This window comes from Lissotriton vulgaris, chromosome 3_1, assembly GCF_964263255.1.
Source record: "Lissotriton vulgaris chromosome 3_1, aLisVul1.2, whole genome shotgun sequence".
NCBI lineage: Eukaryota > Metazoa > Chordata > Amphibia > Caudata > Salamandridae > Lissotriton > Lissotriton vulgaris.
The window spans coordinates 1,254,683,933-1,254,691,529 of NC_141689.1; the positions used below are offsets into that span (position 1 = coordinate 1,254,683,933).

General features: G+C 49.6%; 1 long non-coding RNA gene across 1 annotated transcript; it reads left to right on the forward strand.

Annotated features, from left to right (window-relative positions):
- The first annotated feature begins 1,782 nt into the window (after positions 1 to 1,782).
- Positions 1,783 to 3,620, forward strand: LOC147727760 (uncharacterized). Its single transcript, XR_015309506.1, has 2 exons — positions 1,783 to 1,899; positions 3,371 to 3,620. It is a non-coding gene; the product is annotated as an uncharacterized LOC147727760 (long non-coding RNA).
- Positions 3,621 to 7,597: the final 3,977 nt, after the last annotated feature.

Consider the following 7,597-nt stretch of genomic DNA (forward strand, 5'->3'; position numbering starts at 1 on the left):
AATCATTCGAAGGGCGCAGCAATCTTCGCCCATATTAGCGTTGTTCGCAACATGTCCATGCAGCTGGGGGGTGCCGATACTCACAGGCGACACCCTCTTATTGGCACGAGGGACGGTAGAAGTATCACCGGTGGGGGCGGTCAGGTTCTGACTGCTTCCCTTGGGAAGGTGGAAGACCTAACCTGGATTCTGTAGGGAGTGCATTCATCGGGGACGCAGTCCGATAAGTGGCAGGAAGGTCTGCCTCGGCGGCATCCATCAAAGTGAAGTCAGGGGGGAGGGGGGGGGGGCACGATGTTACGGGTAGGAGGCAGACTCAAGAACAGTCCACCACCCCCGCTGCTTCTCTGACCCGGGCGAACAGCCGGTCTTCAGCTTCTTCCTGAAGGAGAGGTGGTCTTGGGCCAGGCGTAGGTCGGTCGAGAGGGAGTTCCAGGTCTTGGCGGCCAGGTAGGAGAAGGACGTGGCGAGGGCGTGGTTGGCTGATCAGAGGTGGCGTTGGGGAGCGTAGAAGTTGATTCAGTTGTTGAGGTAGCTCGGGCCTTAGTCGTGTAGGGCTTTGTGTGCGTGGGTGAGGAGGCGCAAGGTGATTCTTTTGTTGACGGGGAGCCAATGCAGGTCTGTCAGATGTCTGGAGATGTGGCTGGTTCGCAGGATGTCGAGGATGAGTCGGGCTGAGGCGTTCTGGATCCGCTGTCGAATGCCGCGGAGAGGTCTAGGAGGACAGCCTCACCACCTCGATCCTCACAGCATGCAAATACAGGAGTACAAGGCAGAAGATCTGGTCCAGTGTGGACGTGTTTTTCCTGAAGCCAGCCTGTGGTGGACTTAGAAGGTCATTGTCCTACATACAGTCCAAGAGATGGTCCAGTATAAGGCGGGGAAAAAGTTTTTGAGGCACATCTATAAGGCTGCTCGGCCTGTAGTTGGCTGGCCTCCCTCAATCTATCTATCGCACTCCCTCAATCTATCTATCGCACTCCCTCCCTCTATCTATCGCACTCCGTCTATCTATCGCACTCCCTCCCTCTATCTATCGCCTTCCCTCCCTCTATCTATCGCCCTCCCTCTATCTATCGCCCTCCCTCTATCGCCCTCTATCTATCTATCTATCGCCCTCCCTCTATCTATCGCCCTCCATCTATCTCTCGCACTCCCTCCCTCTATCTCTCGCACTCCCTCCCTCTATCTCTCGCACTCCCTCCCTCTATCTCTCGCACTCCCTCCCTCTATCTCTCGCACTCCCTCCCTCTATCTCTCGCACTCCCTCCCTCTATCTCTCGCACTCCCTCCCTCAATCTCTCGCACTCCCTCCCTCAATCTCTCGCACTCCCTCCCTCAATCTCTCGAACCCCCTCCCTCAATCTATCTATCGCACTCCCTCAATCTATCTATCACCTTCCCTCCCTCTATCTCTCGCACTCCCTCCCTCTATCTCTCGCACTCCCTCCCTCTATCTCTCGCACTCCCTCCCTCTATCTATCGCCTTCCCTCCCTCTATCTATCGCCCTCCCTCTATCTATCGCCCTCCCTCTATCGCCCTCTATCTATCTATCTATCGCCCTCCCTCTATCTATCGCCCTCCATCTATCTCTCGCACTCCCTCCCTCTATCTCTCGCACTCCCTCCCTCTATCTCTCGCACTCCCTCCCTCTATCTCTCGCACTCCCTCCCTCTATCTCTCGCACTCCCTCCCTCAATCTCTCGCACTCCCTCCCTCAATCTCTCGCACTCCCTCCCTCAATCTCTCGCACTCCCTCCCTCAATTTGGTGGGCCTGCTGGAAGGTGGATGAAAAGAAAGATGATGCAATCGCTTAATAAACCCATTGGAGGGGCGTTTGTCGGCAAAAAACCTAAATTGAGAAAACCTGGATCAAATGGCAATGCGGTCAAAGAAGGTATGTTTCTAGATAGACAGCTTCTGTTTTTTAGGTTTCGCCTGGCGTTCCGCTGCATAGCAGTGTTCGCGCAGGCGAAAACTTTTGTTTAGCAGTATGGGTGCTTTGTCCCGCCTGCTCTTCCATTGGCTAGCTCCATAAATGGAGGCTAGCCATTGGAAGGGACATCTGTCTGTTATTGCCCTCCTTCTATCTATCTAGACCCGGAGGCAAGTCCTTCTCGCACCCTTCATCTGGAATCAACTACAGCTGGCCCTAAGACAGTGTTTGGACCATCTTAAATTCGGAAGACTCCTGAAAACTGCCCTGACAGAGTGAGGGAGTGAGAGTGGGAAAGGGAGACAGTGAGGGAGTGAGAGGGAAAGGGAGGGAAAGGAGGGAAAAGGAGTGACAGAGTGAGGGAGTGACAGGGGGAAAGGGAGACAGTGAGAGGGAAAGGAAGGGAGGGAAAGTGAGTGAGGGAAAGGGAGACAGAGTGAGGGAGTGAGAGAGGGAAAGGGAGACAGAGTGAGAGGGAAAGGGGGGAGGGAGTGAGAGAGGGAAAGGGAGACAGGGGGAGGAAGACAGAGGGAGGGGAACAGAGTATGGGAGAGGTAGGGAGAGTGAGGGAGGGAGACAAAGAGAGAGCAAGAGATGTGTGTATCCCGGGTCTGGTGGCTCAGTGGACGAAGGTGTCCGCTGCAGGGACCAGTGATCAACCTCATGGTCAGTTGTTTTTTTTTGTTGCTCTAGCCCTGCCACCTCCCCCACTGACCCCGCCCCCACTGGTGCGGCCCTCGGACACAAACCACAGTGTAAATTTGGCCCCTGAGAGAACGTTTGTGAGTACCCATGACCTATGCTGTGCTTCCAAGCGCTGAGATACCCCCCTGGGGGTGATTCAAGAGCTATACAAATTAAATAAAATCATTAATTAAATCAAACAGGTACACATGCTGCAAACTGATAAGTTAATTACCATCAACAATTAGCTTGCAGCCTGTAATGCTGTGGATGCACTTCCACCCTTCCTGCCTCCAGGGCTCACACTGCATATTGAATGTTCAGATCTGTTTACTCCGAACTCAGCTTTGCAAATAACACTTCTTCCGTACTGAGTTTCACCCAAAAATTTGTAGTTTCGCAGGAAATTAATTTCTTGGAAATGTGATGCCCACCCTCAATATTCCAGTCATCGCCCCCTCTGTACAAGGACTCCTCGGAGCTCATGGGCGTTCATAGACCTGGCATGGATTTTTCCATCCTATGGCCTGTCTGGACATACTCTAAAATTTAGAAGTCCTGCATATGTTCTCCCCGTTGTAAAATGCCTTTTCTAATAATACATTCTTTCTGCTTTTTTGTGATATGAAATCTGAGTTCTTTACTTGCACTGTACACAAGACTTTTGCTGTTACTTTTGTAATAGTTAGTGTGCATTTGTTCAGCAAAATTTTGCTAAATATGGTTTAAAACTTGTGTTTACTTTTAGGGTGAGAATCCCTTTGAAATCGTTGAACAAACAGGAGAATCGGTAGTTGAGGAAACAACTGATGCGAATGATGAAGACAATGAGCAAAACGAAAAGGAGGACATTGATGGTGAAAACGATGAAAATGAGGAGCAGATAATGTGGAGGCAGAAAGTGCAGATGCGGATGATGCTGCTGACCCAAATGATTACTCTGGGGACTTAACCACCACTGATGAAAACTAGTTGAGAAACTGCCCTGAAAGACCAAACACTTTAGCACACTGCATTGGTGGACTTAAAGAACAATTTTCCGCAAAGTTGAGCAGTTCATTCACCCTGCATGCATTCCACTTCTGTTTTAATTGCCTATGGGCAAACCGGTTTTATGTTTTGTTTTTTTAGTATATTACGCACAGCAAATGCTTCAGTATTCTTCCAGTGTAAATTGATTTGTTCATGGTTACGTTTTGAGTAATTTTGAGCAGTTGGAGTTCTAAACATTCCAATGTGAATTTTTCCAGTTTTTAGCGCCCAATGTAGTGTTGTATATAATACAAGCTGTTGTAGCAAAGAAACCCTGATTATGTCCTGCAGTAATAAAGGCTTACAACAAGATTATACACTTATTTTGCACCTCTCCTATATGGTACTGTCTACCTCAAAGAACGGGTACACTCAAGGTGGTGTTTTATGCCCGGAGGTAGCGCCCCAGGGGGGAGCACTCGCCTGTTTAATGCTGATCAAAGGCTCTTTGCTGAGGTGTGAGATTGGAGAGGGTGCCGAGGGTATTCTGGGTGACGAGGTGTCACTGTAAGGCCTGGTAGCCTCAAGATAATCAGCAGAGGTGGGAATGGCAAGAAACATCCGCTCTGCCAATGGGGGCCTTGTGACACCAGCTGGGTGATTCACCCACCGAGGTGTTCCTTTCTTGCTTTAAAGCGTTCGATTTGTCTTGTGTTTTTTCGGCACTTTTATTTAGCGCGAACTCTATCTGAAGGTATTGCAGCACTTTAAATGAACACTACTTACATCACACAAGGTCACTTTTTAAACAAGAAAAACAAGAATTTTCGGAAATTATGTAGAATATTCCATTTGTGTAGTGCTGCAGTCGGGGCCGGAGCTGAATTTTAATCAGGGGGGACTGCAGTGATGGACTGCAGTGTGTCTGCTGTAATACCAATGGCATAAATCACGCCGAGCCAGACTCTGCACCCACAGGCACCAGCTCCCGAATGTCAGGGTGGTCCGGAAGCAGCAGGAAAGGTCAGAGGTGCCAGGGAGAGGGGGCTGGACACACAGGAACGGAGGAACCAAGGAAGCAAGAAAGAGCGGGGAAGACGAGAGAGGAAAGGAGAGGAGGAAGAAAATAATATGATAAGGAAGAGGGGCAAAGACAGGGATAAACGAAGGAGGGGGTTATGAGGGAGGAGAACAGAAGTGGATTGACAGAATAAAGACTACGGAAGTAAAGCGCGAAAACGAAGGAAGCAGTAGAGGCGGGCATGCAGGGTGGAAGGAGTAGAGGGGAAAGATCAACAGGATAGAACGAAGAGAATGGAAGGAATAAAGACTGGAAGCTGCACATTGGGGACAGAAGAAATAATGAGCAGAAGTAGAGACGGAGAAAGGCAGACGGACAGAGAAAGAGACTGAAGAGGATGGGGCAATGTTGGAAAGAACGAGGAATGAGGTAAGAAAGAGAAAACCGGAGCGAGAACAAGGAAGGTGGAATGAAGAAAAGGAAATCAAATACGGAAGGCAGTAATAAAGAAGATATGAGAATACAGGTGATGAAGTTGTCGAAAATATGGAGGAAGGGGAAGAAAGGAGAAAGTACACCAAAGCATGTAAGAAAATAAGAGATGCATCGAAGATGAAGAATGGGAGACGGGGAGATTGACAGAGGAATACATGAAGGAGGAGACTGAGAGAAGGAGATAGAAATGGGAGGAAAGTGAACAAGTCGGTGTAAAGTGGTAGGTGGAATGAAGCATGGGCCGCAAAGAACACCAAAAAAAAAGCGAGAAAAACTAGCTCTGGCATTGCGCGGAGTGGGGCGGGGGAGCGGCTTCCTTTCAAGTCTGATGCCGAGGCATGGCGTGGGATGTGGCTGGCGATGCGCACGCGCCTGGCTCACATGAACTGAATTGAATCCGCAGTTTGGGGAGACTTTTCCGAAGCCTTACTATAATCTCGCCGAACAATGCTTACGCATTGGTTTAGCGAGACCTAACAATTAATGTGTTCGTCTGTAACACAACTGGTGCTCATGTAAAGCGCTCTGATGCCTTCAGGTCTAGTTCACACCCCCCCACCCACAAATGTATAAACTTCATACAGGATGACTTCCTTCAGGATGTCCTGCACTGCTGCAAGCTCCTCAGTCCAGGGCGGCACCTCTGAAACTCAATTCTTGCAAGAAGAATTGACAACCACCTCAAATTGTGAAAGCCTTCAAACCTGGCTGTTTATCTCCTTCGACGCTCATGACGAGCTCAGCTCGTCATGGTGTACACCTCCATACACTCATGACGAGCTGAGCTCGTCATGAACAATGGGATCCAATATAACTCAGCACAGGAGGAAAATAACACTAGCATCGATGGTGTTAAAGTTCCTTGAAGCTGTGAGACAGCATGCTGCTGAAGCACAGGGGGCACGGGTTTTCAGTCACAGAGGTGTAGTTTGGTCAGTAAGATTGGGGGTGTGAGCTTCAGATTTCCCAACAATTGCGCTGGCATTTAATGTTATAATACATTATACAACAAGCAGGGTGCATGAGAGGGGCTAAAGTGGCAGTGGAAAGGGAGACAAATGAGGATGGGTAGCGGTACTAAGTGAGAGAAAACACAATATTTTGTAAAATAACCAACATTTATGAAGACTTTTAAAACAGAGAGGGAGACAGTGTATTGTTTGTCTGCATGTATGCAAACATTCCTGGTGAAATCCGACCGACACCTCACCATACCAGACTTAAAGCATCTGTACCCAACTATTTACCAGAAAATGCATTTATTAGGGAGCTGTAGCACCACAAACACCCCTCCTCCTGAAGGTACGTCCCTGTGCAGTTGCATGCACGACCCTATCTGTACTCACATCTTTCTCCAGAATTTCAGATTTAAGGGCAGGTACATATTTGCCGCACAATGATTTTACAATGTCTCTGATTCTCACACAAATCACGCTCAGTACTTCCCGTAAAAGCCAGATTACATCCCACATTCTTTCAGCCATGCACACAGAAAGAGCCTCCCTAGACCGTGTTGGCAATCAGAGGGCATCTTACATCATCGCTAGTGGTATAAAGTGCTACATTAATTCTGCAATACAGAACAAATCAAGTCAAGTAGCCAATAACCGAGGTAGAGGGATAGGGGCAGAGAAAGAACAAGAACATGAGAGAAGGCAGAGAGACAGCCAGATAAGCAAAGACAGAGAAACTGAAAAGTGGAGTAGAGCAAGAGAGATAAGCGTTAGGGAGAGGCAGAGAGAAACAAAGTGAGGGGGTGAGTGCAAGGGAGGCCTGGACAATAGGATTCCTGCCTGGAGAGGTGGGAGCACCACCCCAGACTGGACTTTCTGTATTGGGACAAGGAGGGTTGACAAGAAACAGACACTGCCTGGAGCAAACTAGGTGCTCCATGCATAGCCCCAGCTCTGGCGCCAAAACTGGACGAAGGAAAGGGGGTGTAACCACCGCCCTTCCTGGTCCCACCCATATCAATCAATCAGGAGTTTGTTAAAGCGCGACTACTCACCCGTAAGGGTCTCAAGGCGCTAGGGGTGGGTGGGGGGGGTGCAGGTTCCATTCCATCAAGGAGGGGGTCTGTCGAAGAGCCAGGTTTTGAGGTTTCTTGCGAAGATGGGGAGCGATGTTGTCTGTCTGAGGTGGAGCGGAAGGGCGTTCCATGCTTTGGCCGCGAGGAAGGAGAAGGAGCGGCCTCCCGATCTGGTCTTTCTGCTGCGGGGGACCACGGCGTAGGAAAGCTGGGCTGCTCGTAGGGTCCTTTGTGGTGCGTGGAATTTGAGTCTGCTGTTCAGGTATGCTGGTCCGGTGCCGTGGAGGGCCTTGTGTGCGTGGGTGAGCATCTTAAAGGTGATTCTCGCCTCAACGGGGAGCCAGTGGAGTGTGCGCAGGTGCTGGGAGATGTGGCAGTGTTTTGGCAGGTTGAGGACCAGTCTTGCGGCGGCGTTCTGGATGTTCTGTAGCTTGCGGATGAGGTTTTTGTTTATTCCG